Source organism: Prunus avium, chromosome 5 (assembly GCF_965620075.1).
Source record: "Prunus avium chromosome 5, drPruAviu1.hap1.1, whole genome shotgun sequence".
Lineage (NCBI taxonomy): Eukaryota > Viridiplantae > Streptophyta > Magnoliopsida > Rosales > Rosaceae > Prunus > Prunus avium.
The window spans coordinates 17,616,939-17,623,461 of NC_142288.1; the positions used below are offsets into that span (position 1 = coordinate 17,616,939).

At 36.7% G+C, this 6,523-nt stretch overlaps 1 long non-coding RNA gene across 1 annotated transcript; it reads left to right on the plus strand.

Annotated features, from left to right (window-relative positions):
• Nucleotides 1-817: 817 nt before the first annotated feature.
• On the plus strand, nucleotides 818-6,316 carry LOC148294436 (uncharacterized). Its single transcript, XR_015836012.1, has 4 exons — nucleotides 818-956; nucleotides 1,615-1,686; nucleotides 1,781-1,906; nucleotides 6,106-6,316. It is a non-coding gene; the product is annotated as an uncharacterized LOC148294436 (long non-coding RNA).
• The last annotated feature ends 207 nt before the right edge of the window (nucleotides 6,317-6,523 follow it).

Sequence of the window (6,523 nt, forward strand, 5' to 3'; positions counted from 1 at the left end):
GACGGAAAAAGACCCCAACATAAATGGCAACTCTACTGGGTAGGACGTGTATATTTGGTATTGGCATATAGCTTATGGAGGGGGGCTAATTTGGCTAATTTGTTGGAAACATCAGCAAGTCATCTTCAACTCTTCTTCAAGCTGCCAGAAATATCAGCAAGTCATCTTTAACTCTTCGTCAAGCTGTCAGAAACATCAGCACCAAACACGCAGCCGCTGGAAGAAGAACAGAGTACTCCCCTGGGACTTGCTTCTCCCTCGAGATGCTTTGGGCTTAGTCCTTGCTAACTCAAAAAAAGGGGGAACGAAGGCTTGATCCACCACTCTATGGCGATCCGAGAATCAATAAGCCCGAACGAGCCTTCCGATCACCCTCTATAAATTGGGAGGCATTTGCTAGGCAAAATCAAATATCTCTTGGTTGCTACAAGCCTATTAGCAACCATGAGAACTCATCTTCCTTCTTCCTTTCGGCTGCTACAAATAGGGGTGGGCATCAATCCGGCCGATCCGATTATATTGGTTTGGTTTGGTTTGGGTTTGACCAAAGAAAAAGTCAACAGTTTCAAAAACCGATCCGAACCGGGTTGGTTTGGTTCGGCTGCGGTTTGAGCATTTTGTAAACTGTCCTAAACCGAACCGGACTGATTAAAAATAAATTTATTATTTGTAAACTATATTTTACATGTGGCAAGGCTCGAGTGGTTATTTGTAATTGTTATCATGCACCATACCGCACATGATTGGACTCCAAAAGCCAAAACTAAAACTCACGGATATGTTTCTCTCTACCTTTCCCTCACATTTCTCTCATCCTATCCTTCATTTCCTAACCCTAGCCGCACACAACACAACAATCACTACTCTCAGCTCATCGCATCGCATCATTCATCTCCATCTTCATCACTTTTGGCAAACAATGGCATCACCTTTAGCCTCTTCGTCGTCTCCCCAATGTAACCTCTCTCTCTCTCTCTCTCTCTCTCTCTCTCTCTCTCTCTCTATACTTGATGGTTTTATAAATATGGGTCTTCATTTCGGCTTTTTTCTATTGGGTTCTGCTGCACCAAATTTAATAGTCTAATAGCTTAAATTTCTTCTCATTATAATCTATTAAATTTCTGCGATGGTGATGATGATGTGTGGGTCTTCATTTCGTCTTTTCTCTCTCTCTGTAAATTAATGGGTCTTCAATTAGATTGGGAGAGGGATAGGTGGGTTCTGCGATGGTGATGATGATGTGTGGGTGCAATGGGGTGAGGTGGGTGGGATTTGCAGGAAGTTAGAAGATGGGTATTTGATTCGTCCAAAAACAATAGATGGGTATTTGATTAATATATATATATGTGGGTATTAATATATATAGATGGGTATTTGATTAATATATATATATATATATGGGTATTTGATTCGTCCAAAAACAATAGATGGGTATTTGATTAATAGATGGGTATTTCATTTCGTCTTTTCTTTCTATTTTAATTTTTTTAGAAGACAACTTTTTTTATACATTATTCTATTTTTAAAAGATTATTCCTTTTTTTCTTAATATCTTTACATTTTGATGTTTTTTGATATTTTGATGAAAAATCTGTGATTGTGTTTTTTATATAGGTGTTGCTTCTAGTAATTCATCAGCTATGGATGAATCTGCAGAAGAGGTTCAAGCCTCTCAAGCTCACGCAGGTACTTCCATTTAAAAAAACATGTCTTTCATTAGTCTTTTAAATATTATATTAGCATATCTGTAAGTAAAGTAAGATGTTTTCTATGGCAACAGGGGTTGAAGGCTCTCAAACTCAGATTGGTGGTGATAATGATCTTCCACCTTTACCTCCCTTGAAAAAGAGAAAACCAACTAGGAAGCCAAGTGAAGTGTGGAATCACTTCGAGAAATTTGACACTGGTAATCCTTCTGAACCAATTAGAGTTAGATGCAAGTATTGTAAAATTGCTTATTACAAGTATGATCCGGCAAATTGTGGGACATCAAGTTTGAGGACTCATATAAATTTTTTATGTCAGAAATATCCATATAGAGTGCCTGGTTCAAAACAGAAGGTTCTAACTTTTGAAAAGGACCATTCTGGAGGCTTTACTACTATTGGGCAGTAGGATTTAGTAAGGAAGAATGCAGAAAAGCATGTCTTAGGATGGTTGTAATTGATGAGTTACCATTTAGTTTTGTAGAAGGAGAAGGTTTTCGTCAATTTTGTAGTGTTGCATGCCCTAGATTTATACCACCATCTCGTAGAACACTTGCCAGAGACTTGCTTACACTTTATTATGATGAGAAGCAACTCTTGAAAGCGAAGTTAAAGGCATATAGGGTTTGCCTTACTACTGACACATGGACTTTTGTTCAAAATATAAACTACATGGTACTCACTGCACATTTCCTAGATAGTGATTGGATGTTGCATAAGCGAGTTTTGAATTTCTGTGTAATTCAAAATCATAAAGGTAGGACAATTGGGAGGCTTATTGAGAAGTGCTTGATTGAATGGGGTATAGAGAAGGTACTCACAATTACCTTAGATAATGCTTCTGCAAATGATAAAGCTGTATCTTATTTGCAAAATAAGATGAAGGATTGGCCAAATGGTGGGTTGTTGTTAGATGGTGTACACTTGCATATGAGATGTTGTGCGCATATTGTTAATTTGATTGTTACTGATGGGTTAAAGGAGTTACATTCTTCTGTTAAGAATATTCGTGATGCTGTCATGTATGTTAGATCCTCCCCACAAAGGTTGGAAATGTTTAAATGTTGCATTGAAAAAGATAAGATTGATTGTAAAGGCCTAGTTGTGTTGGATGTGCCAACTAGGTGGAATTCTACCTATATGATGCTAGAAGCTGCTTTGAAATTTAAAAAGGCTTTTGCTAGGTTGGAAGATGAGGATGGGCATTTTAAAACTTACTTTGGTAGAGGAAGTATGCCACCAGTTGAGGAGGATTGGGCAAATGCTGTTATCTTTGTTAACTTTTTGAAAAGTTTTTATGACTTCACTTTGAGGTGTAGTGCCACTTTGCATGCCACATGTCATACTACTTTTCATGATTTATTTGCAATTGATTGTGAACTGGTAGAATTGAGTATAATAGATAATCCTCTACTATCTAACATGGCACAAAATATGAAATTGAAGTATGACAAGTATTGGGGATCACTTGATAATGTGAACCAATTCTTGTTGGTAGCTGTGGTACTTGATCCTAGGTATAAGTTGGACAATTTATCTATGCATATTGCTGAATTGTATGTGGAAGATGATTGTTACGTTGTCACGAAAACAGCCGGTGTCAAAGCACTTTTGTTCAAGCTTTATGGGTTGTATGAGGCATGTTTTGTTAGTAATCCGACTCAAAGTGGTAGTAGTTGTAGTACACCTTCAATGGTTAGTAATCAAACTCAAAGTGGTAGTTCTCAGTCCTCAAATTTTGGAGGTGATAAGAAAAAGGCTATGAAAGAAAAGTGGAAAAAGAGGCAAGAAGATAAAGAGGCAGTAGTTCTATCTCATGAGATAGATAGATATTTGTCAGATGCTGCAGAACAGGATGTTGAAGAGTTTGATATTTTAAATTGGTGGAGGGTGAATAGTTCTAAATATCCAGTGTTGGCAGCCATTGCAAGGGATGTGCTTGCAATTCCAGTCTCTACAGTTGCCTCAGAATCTACTTTTAGCACGGGAGGGAGAACAATTAACTCGTTTCGTAGTTCGTTGAGTCCTGCTGTGGTTGAGGCTTTGATTTGTACACAGAATTGGTTAAAGTCCACTTCAATATTTTTAGAAGTTGAGCCTACCATTGAAGAGATGGAGTTCTATGAAACAATTGAGTCAGGTAATAACATATCTCTTTTAATTGTTTATAACTTGTGTGTTTATTGTTGTGTGGATTTCAGCTGCACCAAAATGGGTTCAACTGCATCCTCAACTTGTGATACTCGCAAGTGCACGAGCCGTTGGTAGTTTAGCGTATGTAAGTGCGAGGTCGATTCCACAGGGATTGGTGATTGAATGATCCAATTTAGTTTCCCTACACAAAACAGAAATGAAAAAGAAAGGAAATAAATAAAACAAGGAAGAAAGAAATAACTAACTCAAGCAGATAAGTTCCCAAGTTCAATTAGATTAACGGATTGATTCTAGCTAAAGTATGATTAAGCCATGGTGTTTGGTCATAACCTTGTGTTCCTAATTCCCTAATTTGATCATTTGTTGTCTAACCTAAAATTAAGCATTAGGAACCCATTAAGCATAGAAGAACAATTTAAACAACCAAGCATGTATCTAATCCCTGTTGTCGAATGTCCATACATACTCTTCCTATTCATAGTTCAATTCGAATTAAAGCATGGTGTCTACTCTTAATTCAAACCAAGATAGCTAACATGCAAGCCTAAATGGTGATCAATCATTCAAACTAGCATATTAACTTATAAGCATAATGAATAAGAACAAAAATCATAATTGAAACTTGGAAACTAATCAAACTTGAAACTAAAGAAAAGAATTTACATAACAATGAAAATTAAGTAGAACTTGGAAAAACTTAAGGAGAATTTCAACACAAAGATCTCATTATAACAATTGAAAACTAGAAAATGAAACTAAGAGAATTTGAGGGAGAGAAGGGAAGTGTTTGAGAACTTTGAGGAGGGAGAAGAAAGTGTTTGGGAACTTTAGAGAATTTTGGAAGAACATGTGTTTGAGAGCTTTGAGGATTTTGGAAGGGAATGTGTTTAAGACATGGGGAATTTGGAAGAGAGTGTTTGAGAACTTGGAGGATTTGGAGAAGAAAGTAGAGAGGTGTTTTGAGAGCTTTGTGGATTTTGGAAGAGAGTGTTTAGGAACTTTGAGAATTTGGAAGAGAGTGGTTGAGAACTTGGAGGATGTTTGTGAACTTGGAGAATTTGAGAACTTAGGGAAGGAAGAGAAATGTGTTTGTGAAGTGTTTGGAGAAGAGAGTATTTGAAGAATTTAGAAGAAGAAAAAGGAAAAGTGTTTGATATTTAGTACAAAGAAAATTTAATAGAATGATCTTATTACAACAATTGAGAACTACAAAGGGAAACTAAGAGAATTTGAGGGAGAGAAGGGAAGGGAGCTCTAGAGAAGTGCTTGAGAGCTCCCCCCCTTGGGGTGTTTTTACAAGCTTAGAGAACTTCCCTATTTATAGGCCTAGGGGAAGTGAAAATCTGAATTCAATATGGCTAATGCATACAACACTTGTTTTATAAAATCTGAAATGGTTGATGCACTTGTATTAGAAAATCTAAATTGGGTGATGCACTTGTATTAGAAAATCTTGAATGGTTGATGCACTTCCCCAATAAATCCCACCAGCAGCCCTAGCTCATCTTCATGTCACCATGACCAAGCTTCCAACCAGAAATGATATCTCATGCCTAGCTCACCATGACCAAGCATCCAACCAGCACATGCTGAGGTCAGCATGACCAGCAACTTCAAGGGCTTACAACTTGGGCTTCTCTTAATCAAATTAGGACTTTAAGCACTCTAAATTGAAGTTCAGAATGTCTTCTTTCCAGCCATATGTTATTTGGGCCAATCCAAGGTCGGAGTAAGAAGTTAAGGCCAAAACAAATTGCTAACTTCATTTTCCGCGCTGAAAAAATCCATCCTGAGCATGGCTCTGTGTTTGCTAGGTAACGGACTCCAGATTTATCCAATGGGGCTGAATTTTGGATATGTTATAGTACACACCCATTGGAACAACTTTCATGAAGAATGCGGCCTCATCCGAGCTACGTAGGTTGCTGAAACAAAGCTTGCAATATGACATACGGAACTGGACTGGCAGGGGGCTGTAGCCATAATGAATTTGTCTTTAAGCTCTTCATCAATTCATCCAAATTAGGCCTTAACATGCTTGAATTGAATGAATTATGTTCTCCAAAGCCATCATTGTTACCTAAAGCTCAATTAACTGAAAGATAAACACAAAAAGGATTAAAAGCACAAGTTTAACTCAAAAACATAACCAAATCATAAGCTAGAAGGGTACAAAATGATATACAATTATGAACCGATCATTTATTATGTTGAAACTAAATTTGTGATTGTGTTTCTTATGTAGAAATGAAGAAATCAAATGCTATGGGGCCTTTACATGTTTCTTCTGATTGAGAAAGGAAATGAAGACATGCTGCCTATTGTTTTTTGTTTTTTGTTTTTTGAAAATTCTAGTTTGATTTGTATTAATTAGTTGGATATTGAAGTTTATTTCTATTTGTACGCAAATGTGGGATTGTATGCATGTTGAACTTTGTTTTATTGGAAATTTGCTTAACTTTCCATGTTTGATGTATTGGATTTTTGGATTATTTGATGATAATTTTGATATTTGTAGCTGGATCACTTTCTGTTTTAGTATGTTTGTTAACAGGTTCTTTGTTATTGTAAGATGTTTTGTTTTATGTCTAGACCAGCCGAACAAAACCGCACCAAACCAATTATGAATGGTTTGGTTTTCATTTTGATTGTAACTAAAACCG